A 25,983-nucleotide genomic window follows, 5' to 3' on the forward strand; every position below is an offset into this window, starting at 1 on the left:
TTGTGAATGCGACTGGCGGAAGTGAGCAAACAGGGCAGAGATAGTGCAGGCAGAAAGAGACCCTGCAGCCAATAAAAATTCATGATTGTGGGTAATATGACTGAAAGACCTGCATGCAGAGATGCTTCGTTATGGAGAGGATATAGAGCAGGGACGATTCCTCTGAAGAGACATGAGTGGTAGTGCATATTTATTAATAATCAACAACAAAATAAAATCACTAAATATGAGATAGAATAATGCATTAAGCACAAGTTTTTATAGAGTAGCTCAGTCCAGCAGGGTTAGATTGTTTTTGTGCAAGTTTGAGGAATATATCATTAATACAAATCCCTGCATTTGGTTGTGGATGATGATGTTTTATGACGATGCTAATGTAATAATTCCTCTTTTATGATCCTTTATGTCTTGCATTAGCGCCATATGAGGTTCTGAGTAGAAACAGATGAAATTGGATATAAGGAAATTCCATTTTCATTACTCAGGACTCAGCATGGGAATATTTGAGAAAATGCAAACATCATTGGTGGGGTTATCATATGCAGCTATGAATTTTGCGATTCAGTGAACAAGACTCTTGTTTAGACATCACATAGTGAATGCTTTATCTATGGAGGATGCAAATGCGGTTACACAACTCTTTTTCAAACCTCTAAAGAAAAAGTCCTTTTAAAGTTACCCTCATAATACATTTTACTACAAAATAACAAGTGGGAATTGAGAAATATTATATGATATGATCCATAGACAACTGTTACTACATGTAGACGTGTGTATGTTATGTATGAAATAATATTATATAATACTATAGTTCAAGGGTTGATTATTACGTAGACCAGTATATAATACAATAGAATAGAATAGGGTAGAATAGAATAGAATATTTCATAGACCACTGTTACTACATGTAGACCTACATGTTGTGTATTAGATAATATTGAGCAATATAATATTTAAATTGCAATTTCAGTGTAGACCAGTGTTGGGTGTAAAGCATTACTAGTAACGCGATTTACGTAATCAGATTACTTTTTTCAAAAAAGCTAGTAAAGTAATACATTACTTTTTTAATTTACAAGAAAATGTCTGATATATACTTTTTCAAAAATTTTATTGAATGTCAGGTCTTCTGTCCCCATGTTGGGAGAAATTGAAAGCACACAGGAATTGTATACGAACATGTTACTGTGATTCTAGACTAAATGTGAATGTGCATTAATTCATCTCACTGACAAATTAAATTAAATTAAAATAAATAAATAAATAAATAAATAAATAAATAAATAAATAAATAAATAAATAAATAAATAAATAAATAAATAAATAAATAATGGATTCGGTATTCATCAAACTGAATTAAAACATTGAAATGCAAACTCATAATATGACCTGCAATAATTAAATATGTTAAATATCACAAATGTATCTAATCTCAGTTTATTAACCAATGTCTTTGCTGCTGACCTTTGATGATCCAGTTCAACCTAATAAGCAAAATTGACTTTAGAGGTATATTTATTACACTTTTTGGTGTGAAAGGATTTTTATATTTGCTATAAATATAACTTTTTATAATAAAAAACAAACAATCAAGCCCTGCTCATATTTAAAAGTAATGTGAAAGTAATGCAAAAGTAATGTAATGCATTACTTTCCATAAAAAGTAACTAAGTGTAGACCAGTGTTTTTTTATTTTATTTTATTTTATTTTATTTTATTTTATGAGGTATGACTACATGGAGACCCGTTTTTCATACTGGTCCATATGGAAATTACTCTTCGAAATAAAATTTTATAGGAATATAATATAATATAATATAATATAATATAATATAATATAATATAATATAATATAATATAATATAATATAATATAATATAATATAATATAATATAATATAATATAATATAATATAATATAATATAATATAATATAATATAATATAATATAATATAATATAATATAATATAATATAATATAATATACAACCCGAATTCCGGAAAAGTTGGGACGTTTTTTAAATTTTAATAAAATGAAAACTAAAAGACTTTCAAATCACATGAGCCAACATTTTATTTACAATAGAACATAGATAACATAGCAAATGTTTAAACTGAGAAAGTTTACAATTTTATGCACAAAATGAGCTCATTTCAATTTTGATTTCTGCTACAGGTCTCAAAATATTTTTCGTTTAATGATGCGCCAAATGTTCTCTATAGGTGAAAGATCTGGACTGCAGGCAGGCCAGGTTAGCACCCGGACTCTTCTACGACGAAGCCATGCTGTTGTTATAGCTGCAGTATGTGGTTTTGCATTGTCCTGCTGAAATAAACAAGGCCTTCCCTGAAATAGACGTTGTTTGGAGGGAAGCATATGTTGCTCTAAAACCTTTATATACCTTTCAGCATTCACAGAGCCTTCCAAAACATGCAAGCTGCCCATACCGTATGCACTTATGCACCCCCATACCATCAGAGATGCTGGCTTTTGAACTGAACGCTGATAACATGCTGAAAGGTCTCCCTCCTCTTTAGCCCGGAGTACACGGCGTCCGTGATTTCCAACAAGAATGTCAAATTTGGACTCGTCTGACACTATTCCACTTTGAAATAGTCCATTTTAAATGAGCCTTGGCCCACAGGACACGACGGCGCTTCTGGACCATGTTCACATATGGCTTCCTTTTTGCATGATAGAGCTTTAGTTGGCATCTGCTGATGGCACGGCGGATTGTGTTTACCGACAGTGGTTTCTGAAAGTATTCCTGGGCCCATTTAGTAATGTCATTGACACAATCATGCCGATGAGTGATGCAGTGTCGTCTGAGAGCCCGAAGACCACGGGCATCCAATAAAGGTCTCCGGCCTTGTCCCTTACGCACAGAGATTTCTCCAGTTTCTCTGAATCTTTTGATGATGTTATGCACTGTAGATGATGAGATTTGCAAAGCCTTTGCAATTTGACGTTGAGGAACATTGTTTTTAAAGTTTTCCACAATTTTTTTACGCAGTCTTTCACAGATTGGAGAGCCTCTGCCCATCTTTACTTCTGAGAGACTCTGCTTCTCTAAGACAAAGCTTTTATAGCTAATCATGTTACAGACCTGATATCAATTAACTTAATTAATCACTAGATGTTCTCCCAGCTGAATCTTTTCAAAACTGCTTGCTTTTTTAGCCATTTGTTGCCCCCGTGCCAACTTTTTTGAGACCTGTAGCAGGCATTAAATTTTAAATGAGCTAATTAAGTGGATAAAAGTGTAAAATTTCTCAGTTTAAACATTTGCTACGTTAACTGTGTTTTATTGTGAATAAAATATTGGCTCATGTGATTTGAAATTCCTTTAGTTTTCATTTTATTAAAATTTAAAAAACGTCCCAACTTTTCCGGAATTCGGGTTGTAATTAAAGAGGTAATTTGCATATAGATCAGTGTTATTTTGCTTTTATGTGTTAAAAACGTATTAAAGTTATGTTAGCTATTCTCATTTTGGTCCATAAAATCATATTTTGGTTCCCTTTAAATCTATTTTTTTATACTAATCCTCCAAAACATTAAAGTAAGTTTCATAAAACTAGCAAGTACACATTTTACAAAGCTATTTGCTCTGAAGTTGTCCATGTCTGTCTTAAGAGCAGTAAAATACTAATACAAGGTAAATATAGCAGCAAAAGTATGTCTGAGTAAATATGTCTGAGATGGGAATACATGTCTGGACACTACACTAACAATAGATTGTACTGAGGTTATATATTAGTTCTGAATGATTCTCTTATGAACCACTTCATCTGTTGAGATGCTCCAGTCCAGGTTTCCTCTTTAGCGTCGGTTGATTTGTTGAAGGCCAACTCTACCTGTAAGCACTTAGCTGGAACAAGCTCTCATGAGAACACCATTACAGTCTGACAGTATATCCCGCACAAGGACGACTTCAGTGCAAGCTTTATTTTTTCTTTATTGATGCCTGAAGTCATACAGTCAAACAGGGGTCATGTAATCTAACTGGAATAATCTAGGTCAAGCCTGTATAGAGAAGGACGTTGTTTCAGTATTGGACGTATCCACAACATAGTAAAAATCACAGCACATGTTGACAGAGGATTATGGGATTGGCAGTGAAACAGGCCTAATGGGATGAGCAAATCATTCAGACATCCTTGAAGATCATGACTGTTATTTGAGAAACATCCAAGTGGTTGGTTATAGGTTTTGAGAAGAAGCCCTGAAAGATTGCTTGGATGTTGAAAAGGTCATAAAATAAAATTTTACTGCATTTTTTTTGATACTGCTTATTAATGCTAAATTAGAACCAAATAAAAAAAGCATGTTCAGAATTAAAAACAATAAATAAAATATGTTCTTACAGTTTGTTCAATACTGTGTTTTCTATGCGCTGTAAAAATGTTCCACCTATTTTCAACTGAAGTTCAGTTGCTACTTTAATTTTTTTCAAATGTAATTTAAGTGTAATAGAAGTCATTTCAACTTAAATTACATTTAACCAAATTCAAGTTGAATTTCATATAACAAAATTGAAATTACTAAACTTATGAGTTAATGTAAAACATAAGTTGCAGTGACTTACTGAACATATCCTACATTTTACATTGTATGAGTGCATTACCGTTATTTTTGTTTTAAACTGGGGTCATTAGATTTTGTATTTTTATTTTATTTTTTATATTAATACTTTTATTCAATAAGGTTGCATTAAACTGATCAAAAGTGAAGTTTTTTTAGAACAAAATTATTTAATAAATAAATAAAAATAAGAAATGGTTGCATTAAATTAAAATAATATTTTGCTATATTAGTGTTTTAATACATCCAAGCATAGATATTGTTTTAAAATAGAATTTATATTGAAGACATAAAAAGGTAACACTTTATTTAAAGCCTTTATGTATATTGCATTATAAAAGTAGTTTTAACACATGAATTAAACCTTGTAATGCATTGTACAATCTCATGAATAACCAGAGTCAAAACATGAACATTTATCAATTCATTGTTACACTGTGAATTTTAACTTCAGTTATAATTATTGTGACACGATATAATGTATTACAATGCACATTATTAATAATTATAATGCATTATATATACCCTTTAATAACCCTTTAAAATGCATTATACATAAAAGCTTTAAGAAAAGAGTAACCTGTAAATAATGTCTCTCATATTGGGCACTTTTCCACTCCAAATGGTAGTAAATGTGAAAGAGGTTAAACCTGTTGCTTATTGATTTGAAAACTGACAAATTTGTTGCACAGATCTATCTACGGTTTTTAAATTTCACCCTTAAAACACTTTGATTTTTGTTGTATTTTACACTTCGCTTAATCTTTCTGACACTTTTGGCGAGCTTCTCTCATAAACAGAACTCATTGCAGAGACATCTAGATTAGAAGTAAAGTTTACAGAATTTAATTTGCGTATCATTTCACTGCTTGGATTCATTTAATGTGTTTCCAATAGCAGTAGCCTTATTATTTTCTAATGGCCTCTTTTCTCGCCTACTCAGTTAGCGCGTCCCAGTTAATGCTTTGTGTTTGGGCCCAGTTTTTTTTTTTTTGGTGGTCCCCTGGCACACGTTACAAGTGTATTGCAAACATCAATTTTGAAGTTTCCAAAGGTCAGCCCACTGGTGATTTGATTCTTGTAAAGATAAGTCTGTCCGTTTGTGCAGGCAGATGTCTTCTGCTAAATTCAGGCCATCTCTGAATTCTCAGTAGATAGACAAAAAAACACATTTTGAATAGGATCCAAGATTGGGGAAACAATGCATTGGTCTCATGAGACTCTGAGGGAAAGACATTAAAAGTGCGGCAGTATTGAGCCGTCTTTGAAAATGCTTCCTTGACCTTCAAGAATGCCATTTAGAAAGGCTTGAGTTTTTCTGTAGTGTTTCTCATGTTCTTTAGTTCACATAGGCTTTATGAAGGTCCATTCCCTCTGGCCAGGCAGCACTTCTAAAATACATTTCTCAACTTGTGTTGTTCCCGTTTTATCTTACACGAGTCCTTGTGATACTTGAGATCTTTGGGTTTTTTAGATGAATGTGAAATGAGTAGAACATTTTTAGCATAAGGTAATGTTAATTTAGTTAAAATTATTTGATAATTGACTGTATATTTTTAATAAGAATTTAAAATAATAATAATAATTACACTTTGATTAAAGCAAAAAGTGTTTGAAAATTAGATTGAGTTCTACAGAGTTCTATAGAAATAGACATTTCTCACATAATTTGTCATTTCAAACCTGACTTTCATTCAAAACCATTTACAGTAATTTAAATAATTTATTGTGTTTTTCTAATTTATTTTCTCTAAGTATTTAAAATAATAATAATAATAATAATAATAATAATAAAAAAAAAACACTTTGATTAAAGCAAAAACAACACTGTGTGCTTAGATAGACAGTTCACACATAATTTGTCATTACAAACCTGACTCTCTGTCAAAAACATATGATTTAAAGAATTTCCTGTATTTTTCTCTAAAGAAAATTCAAATGCAAAAAAAAAAAAAAAAAACAACAACAAAAAAAAAACACTTTACCCATCATTTATTAAACTTGTTCATATATGTATGGAAAATATATTTTTCTGTTAACATAAGTCAAGTCAATGAAGTTCTTTAATAATATAAAGAACCCCTTTCCCTTTTTTAAAGAACCTTTTGTGCAATGGAAAGATTCCATAGATGTTAAATATTCTTTATGGAACCATAGATGCCAATAAAGAGTCTATATTTTTAAGAGTGTTGGACCCCAATGGCATATTGTACTTTGTATGAATAAAAACAGTTGAAATAGTAATAAAATTATAATTTTTTGGGTGAACTCTTTGTTGAACATGTTTTTATATTCTGCCTTATAACAACTTTTAACTCACTGTAGATCTGTCTGGAAGGATGGCATGAACAACTACTGGTAAAAATCGATTTCTTTATGGACGGAATGAATGGAAGTTTTAATATCGGTCCAGACTGTGATCTATTGATATTTTATATCAACAGTTTAAGCCTGAAAGTTTTTAAACATGACTGAAATGACACTAGAGGGTAAAATCTACCTTTTTCAGCAGAGGCTACAGAAAGATTGTTTCCAGCAGAAAGCCTGATGATGGCTCATCAGAATCCTGCTGGAACTCTTCACTGAGACAGAAAAATAATCAATGTCTCCTGGTAGCAAATAAGCTTTGATTGTTTGTTCTTTTGGTCCCATTCCTCCCTTGACAAAATTGGGAACACTAGTGGTCCAGGTAATTTCTCAAAGTGTCGTTCATCAGTACACCTGTCATATCTGCTCGGCTCAAAAACATCTCAGTGGGCTCTTGTAATTCGTACAGCTGAATGTTGGATGACCTTTTTGTAGATGTGTGCTGCTGTCTTCATTAAGCAGGACAGTAAATATTGACACAAGCTTGTCCACTGAGCCCCGATACATTATTTCAACCTTATATTTTCCAATATTGGATGTTATATAAATAATTCCTATCATGCAGTGATAGATGTTTCTTTCAGGGTTCTTTAATAATTTAATTTATATATTACAGGTTTGTGAGTAGGGGTGTGCAATATTTATTATCTATGATAATATTGTAATTGTTGTTTTAACTACTTTCAAACTGACATTATTGTGTATGTCACTCACTTTGTGCAAAAACACAAAAACAAAACAAAACAAAACAAAACTAAATTTTGTTTTGAGAGTCCAAAAGCATTGCCCCTTTCATTGAAGATATGAAAGCAAAAAAATATCCTTGAAGGTTTTTTTTTTTATGTTTATGATATAGTAAAGTATTATCACACAAGCAAGAGTGATGTTTTTTCTAAACATTAGCACAAGCATGATCACGAATGTAATATTAACTTATATATGTTTAAAAAACATGTTAGTTTTGAGCATGTTGCATTTTAGAAACTATATTGTCTGCTTTTTTATTTGTTTCAAAAAAAGGTGAAAAAAACAGAACATTTATGCATCTTAGTCACTTGCTTTGTTGCTAAATAAATCAGTTGATTTAAACAAATTATTTGAATGAATGATTCAATGAATCTCTGATTATGACAGGGACTTGCTGCCATCTACTGGCTTTTTTACTGTAATGTTTATTTATCCATGACAGGCCAAAACCAGCCAAGGTAAAAACACACTAAGCAAAATATTGTTTAATCATTGTTATAAAAAAAAAAAAAAAAAAAAAAAGATATAATTTTTTTTTGCAATATTGCACAGCCCACTTGTGAGGAAGAAATATTTGGGGAAAAGAAATGCAATTCCTTTGCTAAAAGATGAGATAACTGATAACCGATTCCTTATTGTTGAATTTAATTACACTGGTCATTCTGTATAAATCCAATTCACTGAAAATGCTTATAATTTTTTTCTTTTTTTTTGGAAAACTTATGGATTAGACAGCTGTGGAATAATTTAAATTCAGTTCGGTTGACCATACAGTATTTTAGTTTTTCAAAAAGGGGACAGAGCTTGTTTTTATAATTTATAAAAAAGAAATCAAGTAGAAATAATATAAAAAGAATAGGGAATAGTGTTAGAGGGTAATTTTTTTATAAAAATATAACAAGTCAGTAGAACAGAAAAAGAATAGATAATGCAAGCATTAGAAGGACATTATTTATAATAAATAAAACGTCTCGGTTACGTCTGTAACCTCGGTTCCCCGAGAAGGGAACGAGACGATGCGTCGATAACGCTTTGGGAACGCATTCTGCGTGAGTGCGTCTGAAGCATCCATGTCAACTAGTCCAATGGCGAGAGTGAGCGTCAGGAGTGACGTCACGACCAGGAATTAATAAAAACCCCAACCGGAGCAACCGGTGTTAGCTTCGACAGTGCCGAAGCAAGTCGATCACAGGAACGAAGGAAGTATGGCAGGGAGACGCATCGTCTCGTTCCCTTCTCGGGGAACTGTGGTTACAGACGTAACCGAGACGTTCCCCATCGAGGGAGAGACGATGCGTCAATAACGCTTTGGGAACGAAAATACCCAAACCGCCATATTACAAGTGCCTAAGTGTCAGCCAGAAAAACCAACGGCTCAAGAATTAAAAACCTGAGACCCGGGAGTAGCGTCCAGGTCTAGGCTATAAAACCTGACGAATGTGAGTGGCGAGGACCAGCCTGCCGCATCGCAAACATCCTGAAGAGAGGCCCCAGATAATAAGGCTCTAGAGGCCGCCATACTCCTAGTAGAATGAGCTCTGACCCCCAAAGGGCACGGTAGGTCAGAAGACTCATAGGCAAGAAGGATAGCCCCAACTATCCACTTACTAAGTGTCTGTTTAGTGGCAGGAAGACCTATCTTAGGTGACCCGAAACAAACAAACAGCTGATCGGATTTCCGAAAAGAAGAAGTCCGATGAACATAAGTGTCCAATGCTCGCACCGGGCACAAGAGGTTAGACTTTTCCTGGTCCGATGATGCAAACGGGGGAGGACAGAAAGCCTGCAGAACAATAGGTCTCGGAACAATGGTCGGTACCTTAGGGACGTATCCCTGCTTAGGCTAGAGAAATGCTTTGACCATCCCAGGTGCAAATTCAAGGCAGGTGGGAGAAACCGAGAGAGCCTGAAGGTCTCCGACTCTTTTTAGGGACGAAATAGCAAGGAGAAAAGTAGTCTTAAACGAAAGAAACTTCTCAGAGACAAAATCTAGGGGTTCAAAAGGAGCCCTAGATAGGCCTTCTAAAACTATAGCCAGGTCCCAGGCCGGCACTCTAGTACGAGTTGCAGGTCTCAGCCTCAAGGTGCCACGAAGGAAACGAGAGATAAGAGGGTCACGACCCAGAGATGCACCACCCACTGGGGCGTGGAAAGCCAAAATGGCCGCCACGTAAACTTTTAAGGTGGATGGACATAGACCAGAAGTGAAGCGGTCTTGCAAAAACTCAAGAACTGAGCCAACAGAGCAGTGGGCGGGGTCACACTGATGTTGGTAACACCAAGAAGAAAAAACATTCCATTTGAGTCTATAAAGTTTCCTCGTAGCAGGAGCTCTGGAGCTAAGAATGGTCTCCACAACCTCAGTTGAGAGACCACTGTCTATGAATTGCGCCCCCTCAGAGGCCACACCCAAAGCTTCCAAATCTCTGGCCGGGGGTGAAATATGCCCCCGGCCTGAGATAGAAGGTCTTTCCTGATCGGGATCTCCAAGGGAGGACCGTCGAGGAGATGAATCAGGTGCGCAAACCAGATTCAACTCGGCCAGTGTGGAGCTACGAGAAGTAGACTTACTCCGTCCTGGCGGACTCTCTCCAGAACTCCTGGGAGCAGAGCAACAGGGGGAAAGGTGTACAGACGCAGCCTCGGCCACGTCTGTACCATAGCGTCCAACCCCAGGGGGGCTGGATGAGTAAGGGAGAACCATAGTGGACAGTGCGTCGTGTACTGAGACGCAAACAGATCCACATCCGCTTGGCCATAAGATTCCCATATGAGCTCCACCACCTCGGGGTGAAGCCTCCATTCCCCTGACCTCAGCACCTGCCTCGACAGGGTGTCTGCTCCAATATTTTGAGTCCCTGGTATATACATTGCCCTCAGAGAGCGTAATTTCCCCAGGGACCACAGGAGGATCTGGTGCGCTAATTTGCAGAGTGGGCGCGAGCGCAGACCCCCCTGACGGTTGATGTAAGAGACCACCGATGTATTGTCTGTGCGGACCAGCACATGATGGTCCCTCAGGTCTGGCAGGAAGTGCCTCAACGCTTTGAAGACCACCATCATCTCCAGGCAGTTGATGTGCCAAGAGTGATGATGGTTCTCCCACAGACCCTGAGCTGAGCGGCCTTCCATTACCGCTCCCCAGCCGGTAAGGGAAGCATCTGTCGAGATGGTAACCCGATGACAAAGAGCTCCCAATACCGGACCCTGGGACAGGAACCAGTGTTCTCTCCATATGACCAAGGCGCGGAGACACCGCCGCGTGATCTTGATCGTACGAAGTGGGTTTCCCCTCGGGGAGAACCCTCTGGTCCTGAGCCACCACTGTAAAGGTCTCATGCCCAGCAGGCCAAAGGGGATCACATTGGACGCGGCTGCCATGAGACCCAACAATCTCTCGAACTGTTTTACAGTGCGTGACTGGCCTAGCTTTAGCTCTGATGTGGCTGTGAGGATGTTGGCTACACGAGCGGGCGAAAGAGCGGCTCGCATCGTGACCGAATCCCATACCACCCCAAGAAAAGTGGTCCTCTGTAATGGAGATAGCACACTCTTCTTGGTATTGAGCCTCAAACCCAACTTCTGCATATGAGCGAGGACGAGATCTCGATGCCGAACCGCCAACTGTTTTGAGCTAGATCGAAGGGAAGTACCCGATACTGGTATTCTTTGCCCCCGAAAGAAAACCTTAGAAACTTCCTGTGCTCTCGAGGCTGGCCTCTGGTGTAATTTGAACAGCTAGTGCGGGGACCTGAAGCCGAAACGCAGGAACCACCCGAGCTAACTGCTCTTGAACCCCCCTCAGAGGGAGCGAGCCCGACGCAGCGTCTGAGAGACACAGCGCCAGAGACCCGCTGGAGACCGCTGCGCCCCGAGGCACCAAGGGTGGCGGGGTTGGCAGGACGGCCCCGTGAGAGCACCGAGACCGGACGGGCACCGTATACTGAGGTGTACACCGCACCGTCTCGATTGGGGCTGCCCTCAGAGGTCTGACCCATTTGGCGTCAGGACCTTTTCTTCTGAGCCGAAGCTTTCTTAGCGAGAAGAACGGTCCTCAGATCTGGCTTCTGCTTAGATTGCTTTGGCTGTGAGTGCTGGCTCGGTCCCCGTGATTTTTGAGGAGGAGCGCGAGACGCAACACTCTCTTTTGGAAAAACACGATATGAGGAGCATGAAGGCAGGGGCTGCCTTGCATGCCCAGCAGCATCAGGATTAGATCGGCGAGGGAGAAAACTTTCAAAAGCTTCAGATTGCTTTTTATTTTCTTGAAATCTTTCAACCACTTCATTCACAGCATCACCAAACAGACCTTCATGAGAAATGGGAGAAATTTCTAAAAGAAAAGATCTATCTTTATCTTTAATATCTGAAAGATTAAGCCAAAGGTGTCTTTCTGTAGAAACCAAAGCAGCCATAGATCTACCAATAGCACGTGCTGTTTCTTTAGTCGCCCTGAGAGATAAATCCGTAGCCCGACGAAGTTCGCGAATTTCGTCACGGCTGACTCCCTCACTGTTATCTAACTCCCCCAGCAGCTCAGCCTGATAAGCCTGAAGCAAAGCCATCGAGTGAAGGCAAGCTCCAGCCTGACCTGCTGCTGTGTAAGCTTTACCCACTAAATTAGATGTGATCTTTAAAGGCTTCGTGGGCAAAGTCGGGTTCTTAATAGATGACGCTGAACCAGGGGAAAGATAGCTCGCGAGCGTCTGTTCCGCCCGGGGCATCGCTTCATAACCATTTTCTTTCAGCCCTCTTATATCAGAATAAATGCGCACTTGAGGGCTGAAAAGACGTGATGAATATGGCTTATTCCACGATCTAGACAGCTCACTGTGAAGATCAGGGAAAAAAGGGAGACCCCGTGATGTAGGAGATGTTTTAAAAGACAGAAAACGCTCGTCTAATTTGCTTTTAGGACGAACGCTCTGTTTATCAGATGGCCAAGATATATGTAACTTATCTACAGCTCGTGTTAATACATCTACCAACTCCTCATATGCTGGGGAAAGAGATGGCGAATCCTCTTCCCCCCTGATTGTGTCACCTTCACTGCCCGTTACATCTAACTCCTCGGAGCTAGAGCAACGAAGCAATGAGCTCTCCCCCCAGGCGGAAGAAGCCGCGGGGCGGGCTTCCGACACCGGAGTTTGAGCTATGGATCTCCCAGGTAAGGGAGGAGAAAGAGCCCTCGGACCCGTCTCCAACCCCGCTGAGAGATCCATTTGCGAACCCCAGGAATGCATTCTCCGTTCTGCCTCGGCAGAAGCGGGTCCTGCACCCTGAGGAGCGCGAGGCTCGCCGCTCTTCTCATCAAAGAGTGACAAGCGGGAGCGGAGCATGCGAAGCGAAAGCTTCTCACAATGCGGGCAATCAGTCTCCTCGAAGGCTGATAACGCATGCTCCACTCCCAAACAAACTACACAAAGCTCGTGTGTATCCCCACCCGTTAAATAACGCGGGCAGGGAGAAGCACACGGTTTGAATAGTTGCTTCACCATATGATATATAAACTTTGAACAAGACAACAGTAAATATGACAGACAGGTTTGACACAGATCGCTTGCTGAGGCACAGAAAGCTAACACCGGTTGCTCCGGTTGGGGTTTTTATCAATTCCTGGTCGTGACGTCACTCCTGACGCTCACTCTCGCCATTGGACTAGTTGACATGGATGCTTCAGACGCACTCACGCAGAATGCGTTCCCAAAGCGTTATCGACGCATCGTCTCTCCCTCGATGGGGAAATACAATTAGTTGAAATAATACAGAATACTAAGAAGCATATGGGTAGCAATATTCAATTTGGAATGTAATATGCAAAACGACAATGCAATATTTAAAATGGCAATGCATTTCTGTATTTACAGTACATTTACATTTTCCAATACATTTGTGCAATGTTTGGTGCAAAATAAAAAAATGAAAATTTAATTACATAATTTTCATTTGCCATTTCACACACTAGTTTTAATATGTAAAATGAATACTAATTTTAACGCTTTATAAGCTGCAACATGAAAATGAAAATGTCTTACAGAAATGATTAGATATGTATAACATGTTCAAGCAAAAACTGTGGCAAAATTATTATTCTATTATTCTATTATTGTACACTGCGTGAACAAGGCGGGGCTTGCAGAAGGTCAAGAGACTCAATATTCAAGAAGAGGATTCAAGTGAGAGAACATGGACAAGACAGTTGGTCCGTGTATGTTTTGATCATTTCGTTTTATGGCTTCAATATTTCATTCACAATTGTGGGCGGAGCTGAATTTCATCTCATTGGTCGAATCGCTCCACATTCAGCTCGGTCTTTTCATTCTTACAGGCAGAATAAGAGTCAGTGCGAGTGAAGCACTGTAATGTCTGAAACCACCGCTCACTGTTACTCTCATAATAAATAATAATAATAATGTTACCAGTATTTTGCGGACTATAAGTCGCACCTAAGTATAAGTTGCATCAGTCCAAAAATATGTCATGACGAGGAAAAAACATATATAAGTCGCACTGGACTAAGTCGCATTTATTCAGAACCAAGAGGAAACATTACCGTCTACAGCCGCGAGAGGGCGCTCTATGTTTTCAGTGTAGACTACAGGAGCACTGAGCAGCATAGAGCGCCCTCTCGCGGCTGTAGGCTGTAGATCTTGGTTGATTTCTCTTGGTTCATGTCAAATTAATTTTGATAAATAAGTCGCACCTGACTGTAAATCGCTGGACCAGCCAAACTATGAAAAGAAGTGTGACTTATAGTCCGGAAAATACGGTAAAAATATGTTGTCTTTCTCAAGCCCAACAAAGAAGACTAAAAAGAGAAACATGATTCAATTTAGTATGTAATAAAACGAATATTACTAATTTATTTAAGAAATGTAACTATATTAATTTTCTCAATTATTTATTAATGTCACACATACATACCTAGTGCCTTCTGCCTTAAAATATGAGAGTGGTAAATGTTACAGACATGGAACTGTTCAGTCTATTATTGATTTTTATTTCCACTTCACTTTTATCCAAAGAGACAGAACTATTTGCACTGTATTTATCAGTGGGACAATATTCATACAATACTACAACCTAGAAATAATTTGCAGGTCTCAGCAGCACGAATTTTGTGCCCAGCTACATCTGACTCAAATATTATGTTAATTAACAGTGAGTGGTGGTTTCAGACATTACAGTGCTTCACTCGCACTGACTCTTATTCTGCCTGTAAGAATGAAAAGACCGAGCTGAAGGTGGAGCGATTCAACCAATCAGATGAAAGCAGCGTTTCAGCTCCGCCCACAATTGCGAATGAAATATTGAAGCAATAAACCGAAATGATCAAAATGTACACGGACCAACTGTCTTGTCCATGTTCTCTCACTTGAATCCTCTTCTTGAGTATTGAGTCTCTTGACCTTTTGCAAGCCCTGCCTTGTTCACGCAGTGATTGACATGGTGGGAGGGGGCGGACACGGGATCGGCTCGGAATGTATTTTCAATTTGCACAATGAATTTTGCTACATTCATTGCGGGACACTGAATGAAAATGCAATCGTAAGTGTCTTGACTGTGAGTGTTTATGCAATTAAGAAAAACAGCATTTAATAATAATTTTGCCACAGTTTTTGCTTGAACATGTTATACATATCTAATCATTTCTGTAATACATTTTAATTTTAATTTTAAAACTTATAAAGCGTTAAAATTAGTATTCATTTTACATATTAAAACTAGTGTGTGAAATGGCAAATGAAAATTATGTAATTAAATTTTCATTTTCATTTTGCACCATACGTTGCACAAATATATTGGAAAATGTAAATGTAAATACAGAAATGCATTGCCATTTTACAGTCGTGGCCAAAAGTTTTGAGAATTACATAAATATTGGAAATTGGAAAAGTTGCAGCTTAAGTTTTTATAACAGTAATTTGCATATACTCCAGAATGTTATGAAGAGTGATCAAATGAATTGCATAGTCCTTCTTTGCCATGAAAATTAACTTAATCCCAAAAAAACCTTTCGACTGCATTTCATTGCTGTCATTAAAGGACCTGCTGAGATCATTTCAGTAATCGTCTTGTTAACTCAGGTGAGAATGTTGACGAGCACAAGGCTGGAGATCATTATGTCAGGCTGATTGGGTTAGAATGGCAGGCTTGACATGTTAAAAGGAGGGTGATACTTGAAATCATTGTTCTTCCATTGTTAACCATGGTGACCTGCAAAGAAACGCGTGCAGCCATCATTGCGTTGCATAAAAATGGCTTCACAGGCAAGGATATTGTGGCTACTAAGATTGCACCTAAATCAACAATTTACAGGATCATCAAGAACTTCAAGGAAAGAGGTTCAATTCTTGTAAAGAAGGCTTCAGGGCATCCAAGAAAGTCCAGCAAGCCTCAGGATCGTCTCCTAAAGAGGATTCAGCTGCTGGATCGGAGTGCCACCAGTGCAGAGCCTGCTCAGGAATGGCAGCAGGCAGGTGTGAGCACATCTGCACGCACAGTGAGGCGAAGACTTTTGGAAGATGGCCTGGTGTCAAGAAGGACAGCAAAGAAGCCACTTCTCTCCAAAAAAAAAACATCAGGGACAGATTTATCGTCTACAGAAAGTATAGTGAATGGACTGCTGAGGACTTGGGCAAAGTCATATTCTTCGATGAAGCCCCTTTACGATTGTTTGGGGCATCTGGAAAAAGGCTTGTCCGGAGAAGAAAAGGTGAGCGCTACCATCAGTCCTGTGTCATGCCAACAGTAAAGCATCCTGACACCATTCATGTGTGGGGTTGCTTCTCATCCAAGGGAGTGGGCTCACTCACAATTCTGCCCAAAAACACAGCCATGAATAAAGAATGGTACCAAAACACCCTCCAACAGCAACTTCTTCCAACAATCCAACAACAGTTTGGTGAAGAACAATGCATTTTCCAGCACGATGGAGCACCAAAAATAAGGCAAAAGTGGTAACTAAGTGGCTCGGGGACCAGAATGTTGAAATTTTGGCTCCATGGCCTGGAAACTCCCCAGATCTTAATCCCATTGAGAACTTGTGGTCAATCCTCAAGAGGCGGGTGCACAAACAAAAACCCACTAATTCTGACAAACTCCAAGAAGTGATTATGAAAGAATGGGTTACTATCAGTCAGGATTTGGCCCAGAAGTTGATTGAGAGCATGCCCAGTCGAATTGCAGAGGTCCTGAAAAAGAAGGGCCAACACTGCAAATACTGACTCTTTGCATAAATGTCATGTAATTGTCGATAAAAGCTTTTGAAACGTATGAAGTGCTTGTAATTATATTTCAGTACATCACAGAAACAACTGAAACAAAGATCTAAAAGCAGTTTAGCAGCAAACTTTTTGAAAACTAATATTTATGTAATTCTCAAAACTTTTGGCCACGACTGTACATATTGCATTGTCATTTTGCATATTACATTCCAAATTGAATATTGCTACCCATATGCTTCCATAGAATACTAGTGTTAAAGGCTCTTCTTTCTTTATAAATAAAAGAAGTAGTTAGAAAAGAAATAGAATCGAGAGTGCAGATGTTAGAAGATCAAGTTTTTTTTGTAATGATAAAAAAACAAGGAGATAAAATTAGAAGTATCATTACAATATAGAGTGCTAGATTTAGAGGGTCAAATGAAGAAGAATGAGATGTTTTCAGCCGTTTCTTGAAAATATTAAGGGTTCAGCTGCTTGGATTGAGTTGAGCAGTTCATTCTAACAGGAGGGAATAATTAATGTAGAAGTCCATGAAAGTTTTGTCATAGGTAGAATGCAAAAGGTTTCAATAAATTTTGCATTTCAGTTAAATGTCATTTATGCAATATTTGAATCCTTTAACACACATGGGAAAAAACAACCCATGGCAACAGTTTAAAAGTAGCCCAGTTCTGTGGAAAAAAAACGCAGACTTGGCAACCCTGCATCCAACAAGAGCTGCAGGAGTCAGATTTGACTGATCACAGGTCAAGAATAAGGAGAGATGACTGACAAGGCCATGCTTGAGCCTTAACAGATCATGAGCTCATTGACAAATATCTGATCTTGTAAAATATGCATCCTTTACACAGAGTGTGTGTGGTTACGAAATCGAAAGTGAAAGTAAACAGCACAAACGCTCATTAAAAATTATTTAAATACACCGCATCCTGAGAACGGCTCCCTGATATGGCAAAATTATATACAATGTTAGAATTTTTAAAGGAGTAGACAACACTCATTGTAGGAGCAGGCGGCAATGGTCAAAGATTCAGCGGGAGCGGGATTAAGAAAACATCAGAATCCCAGACATTTGAGGGTAATTAAGAAATCCCGACTGGATGCATTTTTGTAGGTCCAAAAAGAGGACATGTTCAGGGGAAAAGAGGACAGATGGTCACCCTTACTTCAGTTGCCATCAGTAAGTTGTTCTAAAGCTAAAACTCTGAATGTCCACTAGTGGCCAGTGAGCCACTCATCTGCTCTGTGCTTCAGGCAATTACAATCAAAGACATCATTAAGACCTGATTTGGCTCAGTATGAAATCAGAAACTGAACACAGAATGGCATGTAATTTACCTTTAGTTGACCTTCAACTCATTACTTTTTCATTTATGGACATAATTTGACTTAATCATTTTGGAATGATGCTTGATCACATGCTGTCATAGGGAAATAGGATCTGTAATTCAAAATATGGCATGTTAACAAAAGTCCCCTTTTTGTATCTGTCAACTGCTGTTTAGCAACTGCTAGTCTTTTTGCATGACTGTGCATCAAGTACAAGGCAGGATCAAGTTGCACACTAGTAAACACAGATCAAGATGGAAGTGCTGAGTAATGTGACGTTGATGTATTTCCCCTGAGGTATAATTACCCTTGATCCTTCTTTGTTTTCAGACTGTGTCTGTAATTGAAAGCAATTCAAGTAGTCAGCAACCATTATTATACTGCGACATCAGCCAGTGTCGGATGATTGCTTACTTCTTTGCCTCTTCTTGGTTGAGAGTTCTGTTTTTGAATCTTGAAAGGGACTCATCTAAGTTATGTCTCGCCACTGCTCTAATAATATCTGTCTGTGACTTAGATTAAATAGAGAACTGTAATAAAAACACTTCCTATCAGGAAAGGCCAACAAGGTAAACCACCCTTTTCTTGTAAAGAAAGGGGACGCTGGCCACCTCTGGCTTTTTAGATAAATAGATTTTCTTTATCAATTAACTTCTATTAACTAAATTAAATTACAATTAATGGCAAAATTAATGTTTGGAAATGTAAACTGTTATTTCATACTGACACACTACAGCAAAAGATTGAAATAACTGACTGTGTTCTAATAATTTTGACCACACACTCACATATTATCTTGATGTCATTTAATTTTGATGGATAATTTATTATTTTGGCAGTCATCTCATGTCTCATGTATATTTTTGGCTACAGGTGAAAGTGACACAATATATTAGCTATTATTTGTATGTATCTTTCATATGATTTGTGTGATGTCAGCAAAGGGGAAGTTGAAAATGAGATGTCTTCAAACCACCACAAACATCAGGAATGTCCTTTATCAGTGCTCTGGGATTTTTTCAACAAAATATAAGAGAATAGGTGATATGTTGAAGGACTGATCGAAATGATAAAAACTTGTTTACATCTTCAATAGGGTCAGAAACAAATATATAAGCCGTTGACAAATAGCTAAGTGCTTAATTGGGATCTCATAACAACAATTACTCGTCAGATACATAAGCATTCAGAGCCCCCAGACATATCACACAGGACCACCGGCGTTTATCCCTCATTATATTCGGTCCCAGGGTTATTACTGAGATAAATTGGTCATGTTTGCAAACATTGGGGGATTGCTACACCAAGTGTATTGACAAATTGCTTAATTAAATGACAACAATAAAGTGATAGTACAATTAATTGTGCTGTACCATCTTCTCGTTCCAGGGCTTAACAGTATTTCCAGATGTTCCTTCAGTAATGCTGCCATCAGACTGGAGCAGGAGGAATGGGACAATGTTTGTTTTCAGGTGATTTTTCTCCCCTGTATTTATACAGATTTCCAAACTGAAGTATCACCCATGAAAATAATGTAAATCCTATAGGAAGCATAACTTCTTCCTAAATTTGTAAAGGGATTTGTAAGGTCTCAAAGCAGTTTTCAATCGAAATAAAAGTGCTATAGTTTCACATTTGAGACCAAAGAAAATAAACATTTGTATTAGTAAATATTAATATTTTATGTAAAGTAAAATTAAAGCATGAAATGAATGAGTACATAAATAAATACATAAAATGGTATATAATAATACTATAAAAATTATTTTACTATTTTAAAATAATATATTATAATCCTTAATTGTTTTTAATGACCAGTATTTATAAACATATATTATTACATAAATTATAGTAATTATTTTTATATTTATAATAATAATAATTATTATTATTATAATTTTTACGAGTATTAGTAGTAGTTGTAGTGTAATTATTATTAATATACAGTACAATTGTATTTATTTAGTGCAACAGTGATTATTTTTATTATATTTTTTTATTTAAATAATAATAAAATGAGAATATTGTTTTAAGTAACAACAACAACAACAACAATAGCTTTCATTGAAGGAGTGACATTCATCATATCCAGACCTTCTATTTTTGGGGGGGGGGGGGGGGGGTCAGTAAACAGTCACCTAGTAACAACATCAGTTAATTATAAAATTATTATTAATGATCAATAATTATAATCTTATTATATGCAATTATAATAATTGAATTTAACAACACCAACAACTACAATAATGGTAATTATTATTATTATTAGTAGTAGTAATAATAATAATGTTTTCTTTTTAAATCACATTTAAAGAACCCAAGGAAGCTTTACAAAATAATACATGCAAATTGGCAAACAAAATAAACCAGACAGCCCAGGGCCCAGGTAAGTTTCACAAAAGTTGGATCAATTGGAAATTGGAAAAAATGTTAAATTACATAAAATGCACTAGACAATCAGAAGGACATTCAGACAAACAGGCATTGACAAAAAAGAATTACAGTTAAACAACAAGTGGTCATGCAATCATATGATGAACACCAATTGTGTCAAGAAGGCAGTCATATGTCATACAAACTAAAGTTGAGAAATAGAGAAGCAGAGAGGTAAATGATTTATTTAGAAAAGAAAATTGAGTAAGATGAGACTTAAAGGTATGGAGAGAGGATGCAGAACAAATATTAAGGGGCAGCTTATTCCATAGCTTTAGGACATACAGAAAGCCCTACCACCCACCATAGAGTTTAAACTTGGGCACAACAAGCAAGTTATCATTGCTAGATCTTAGAGTCTGTGCAGGAATGTATGGTTAAACTATCTACTCTTGCGATAACCACAATATCGTAATACTATTGACGAGCAAACCCGCAGAGGAATGCAAGAACCGCAGCAACCATGATTTTTGACCATTTTCTGTTTTCATCAAGTTATTCCCTTCCCGTTTTACACTTCTTGCATGTGTACTGAATATTAAATAAGTTTGTAACGATGCTGATTTGTAGAGGCTTCATAGATTTGCATTAAACAAGCCTAAACAGACAGCTAATGAGAGAGAGATCAACTGAGCATGTGTGATTACTTGCGAGTCATATACTGTATATTTGTGAAAATAGGTTGTCATGTCCAAAAAAAAAATTAAAATTAATAAAGCCACATTTCTGCCTTAGCATCGACGCATTGGTCAGCTGAGCCTTCTAACGTGGCACTCAAAGTTAACATGATTTCAGCAGCGTTTCATTTCATCTCTCTGAATGAATCAGTGTTTTTGAACGTGCAGTTGAATGAACAGTTTAAAGACTGACTGACAGCCTGTCTAGAATGCGCAGGTGCAAATAACAATAGGAAGTCTCAGATAATTAGATATAGGCTAACTATAGCCGAACAACCTTATTGTCAGGTTTATGTTCTGTTAGGTGGATCATTATTTTGTCATTCTCTTCGGTTTTCTTCACTTTCTGTTTCAATGCTATTTGGTTTCGGTTTCATTGATTTCACTGGTTTCTGAATATGACCTAGTTGTATTGTAGCACACACACACACACACACACACACACACACACACACACACACACACACACACACATATATATATATATATATTAGGGGTGTAACGGTACGTGTATTCGTACCGGACCGTTTCGGTACAAGGCTTTCGGTACGGTGCACGTGTGTACCGAATGGCCGAATGCAATATTTTGTGTACGGAACATAAGTACATTTTCGTTTCCAAACGAACATATTAAGGGGCGGAAGTCTCCGCGTTCAGCGTAAATCCCGCCCTGCAGCTGATTCTATAAGGCCGGTGACACACTGGCTGCGTGGCGTCTCTGTTGCGTGCCAGAAGCGTGGCGGCTGCCTCGCGTTTTCTGTGTCTTTACACACCAGAACCTTGCCTGACGCGGCGCGGCGCGCTGCTGCTGCTGTAGGTGACATAGAGGGAGGCCGCCAGACCAGGCTCTTGTCTTCATGACAACAATATCAACGTATTTTTTTACACACCTACGCCTACTGATAAAGGACACCGTCAACAGTATTGACGTCAAAATAGACTATGTTTGACAAGTGCAATATTTGAAAATCGATAATTATTTATTTATTTTTTAAATTACATTTATATCTGAATTTATGTCAAACTATAGAATTTCAAATATCAAAATATCATGAATTAATATGTATTTGTGTACAAAATGACATATAAACATATTTTCCTATTGCCTGGAATCGCTTCCAACACGCGCGCGTCGCGTGAAAAATAGGCGTTGGTTCTATTTCTAGCATGCACGCGTTTTCCGTGCGGCTCGAGCCTTAGGCCGGCGACACACTGGATGCGTGGTGTAAGCGTCTCAGCTGCGTGGCGTGTCTGTTTTTAATTCGGCTCCCATGTTAACAGGTTAGAGCTTGCAGATTGCCTGCGTGAGACGCACGTCTCAGGCGCGTCTCGAGCCGCGCGGAATACGCGTGCATGCTAGAAATAGAACCGACGCCTATTTTTCACGCGACACGCAAGCGTGTTGGAAGCGTTTCCAGGCAAAATAGTTTATATGTCATTTTGTACACAACTACATATTAATTCACGACACTTTGATGTTTGAATGTCTATAGGTTGACATATATTCAGATATAAATGTCATTTAAAAAATAAATTAATCATTCTCGATTTTCAAATATTGCACCTGTCAAACATAGTCTATTTTTCCGTCAATACTGTTGACGGTGTCTTTTATCAGTAGGCTTTATATTTATGCTCAACATGAAGTATAGATATTGTTGTCATGAAGACAAGAGCCTGGTCTCTCGGCAGCCTCCCTCTATGTCACCTACAGCAGCAGCAGCGCGCCAGAATCGTGCCTGACACGGCGATGGCGCGCTGCTCCTTTTGTAGGTGACATAGAGGGAGGCCTCCGACAGACCATGGTCTTGTCTTCACGACAACAACATCTATACTTCATGTTGAACATAAATATTAAGCCTACTGATAAAGGACACTGTCACTGTCAACAGTATTGACGGCAAAATAGACTATGTTTGACAGGTGCAATATGCCAGTGTGTCACCGGCCTAAGGTTTTCAAAAGGCATCACGCGAGTGTGAACATCACTACAACTAGGAAAAAAAAACGATTGTAATTCAAACGCAGCTCCCGTCGGCATTTAAACAGACCTTTGCTCTTAATTCCGATCGGTCCAACACAATAACGAAATCTAAGGAATTGGTAATGCTGCACTGTAATCATAGTTATTTATAATTTTCATTATATTTTATTATATGATATTGGTTTGAGACTGAGAGTATTTTATTTAGTGGAGAACTTTGCAGCAGTATTTTTATTTCTTATTCTTTTTTAATTTTATATATATTTTATTAAAAAGTATTTTTAAAAAAGTGTAAACAAATTGTTAAAAAAAAGTTTATAGCTATAAACAACCTGCAGTTTAATGTTTGCATTTCTTTCCCTTACTGTACCGAAAATGAACCGAACCGTGACTTTAAAACCGAGGTACGTACTGAACCATGATTTTTGCGTACCGTTACACCCCTAATACATATATATATATATAAATATATATATTCCAATAATACAGCATACTGCGCTATTGAGCCACTCAAAATTACCACGAGGGAAATTCCTTCACCGCAACAGCCCTAGTATTAACTCAACAGGTGCGAGGCTGTGACAGGCCTTATAAACTAAAACTAAGCGTTTGAACTGAATATGTTTGGCCATAGAAAGCCTGTGAACTTGGTGAAGGATGGGAGTAATATGTGCATATTTTTTGTTAAATGTAAGGGTTCGAGCAGCAGAGTATTTTACCATTTGGAGGCGATTAATAACTTCTGTGAGTAAGCCGCTACATAAGGAGTTGCAATAATCCAATCTTGAGTTTATAAAAGCATAAATAATAGTTTAAGCATGACTTAACAATCTGACCAATATGTGAATCTAAGTAGTTGTGTAATTATTAGAAATTAACAGTGCAATAGTATTTTGTTTATTTTTATAATTTAAATAGGAATAAAATAATATATATATATATATATATATATATATAAATATAATTGTAAGTAACAACAACAACAACAATAACAACAACAACAACAAATAGTTCTCATTAAAGGAGAGATTTAAACCATATTATTATTTGGGTCAGTAAACCAAATTCACCCTAGCAACCATCCATAACATCCTAGCAACTTCAGAGCAACAAAAAATGTTAAGTAAGTATTAGGTAGTAGATAACTTAAGCATTGCTGGTTTTTGTTACTCTTATCTGTAATACCTTCAGTTCTATATTTCTATCTTCTGTATTTTCAAGCTATTATGTTTTATGAGGAGAATAATATGCAGTATGCATGCTCTTTTTAAATCCCCTGTTACTGAGCTTGAATGATTTCATCTTGATAACGGTGACCTTTTGCAGTAGGGCGACAGTGTTTTCCTGTAGAGAAACTCAAGTCATGTGATCGCTATTCTGTGGCAGTCAAGCAGACAGTAATGGCCTGTATCAGACCTTTCAACGCAGGAAGTAGCCATGCACATATTTTATTAAACTACAGGGAAAAACTGTCCAAAGAGTTTGAATCGCACGGCAGCGGATGTCAGGTTTCATATCAATGTGCAGTGAAAGAACATCAACGTTATCAACCACCTCCATTTACTCTAAAGATCCCTCTTTATAAAAAATTGAAGGCAGTCAAACAGTCAGGAGGACACAGTGGTTCGGCTGTGATATAAAGGAGCTTTTTAGTGTGCAGTCTGGCTTTGCTGGAGGATGTATGGCATGAAATTCACCATTCATTAGGCCATTAATATTCTAGACCTTAAAAATGAGCTGTTTTTTTCCGCCAATGACAAATGGACATTTGAATTGTTCCGATCTGGTTTGCTAGAGCACTGCTGAGGTATTTTGCTAGAGGACTAGATTTGACCTTTCATTGTGAAATCTTGAAATGGAAAGTCATGAATCTCTTGAGAGCTTTTGTAGAAAATACTCAAAAGTATTTTATATTAGAAGTTAGCCACTGAAAATCTTCAGAAGTTGACAGCAGAATTTTTTTTTATTTTTTTTTGTGCTGGAAGCGGCCAGTCTCATCAGCATTGATAGTTTTAAACATTTCACTGGACTCACCATTAGGCAGCCTTCATTTCAACAGTAATTGGATGGTTTGTTGTAGGATTATGTGCAAAATTGATGAGCGAGTACACCACATTAATTGACCATGGACTCATTATCGATGTAGGCTGACTAACTAATGTTTTGACATTTGTCCTAATCCGAGTTTGGAAAACTTAGTTCAAATTAGGAGTTCCAGTATCTTCTTTCCTTCCTTATTCGAGTGGAACAATGCCTGCCCAGGTTTTCAGAGGGCTTTGTATTTCTTTCCATTTGTTTTCCCCATAGATACTATTAAAAATAAATAATTTAATAAGCCATAAATCAAACCCACCAGCTATGAAGTGAATCACAAATTTACAACATTTGATTTGAAGCAATAAAAAAAGGTCAGATAAAAAGACAAAGGTACAAGACTCTGTAGCGAAAGAACATTGCGAATTACATGGAGAAATATAAAACTCTTGATTTAAAGAAGTTGATTATATATGTAGAAACAATATATTGTATGTTTGTTGCAAAATATACATATTATGCATGCAAATATTTAAGTAATTTGAGAGTGTAGGGAAGCTGACTTCATTCACAGTGCTTCATTGGCACTAAAGAGTATATT

This window comes from Carassius carassius, chromosome 32, assembly GCF_963082965.1.
Source record: "Carassius carassius chromosome 32, fCarCar2.1, whole genome shotgun sequence".
NCBI lineage: Eukaryota > Metazoa > Chordata > Actinopteri > Cypriniformes > Cyprinidae > Carassius > Carassius carassius.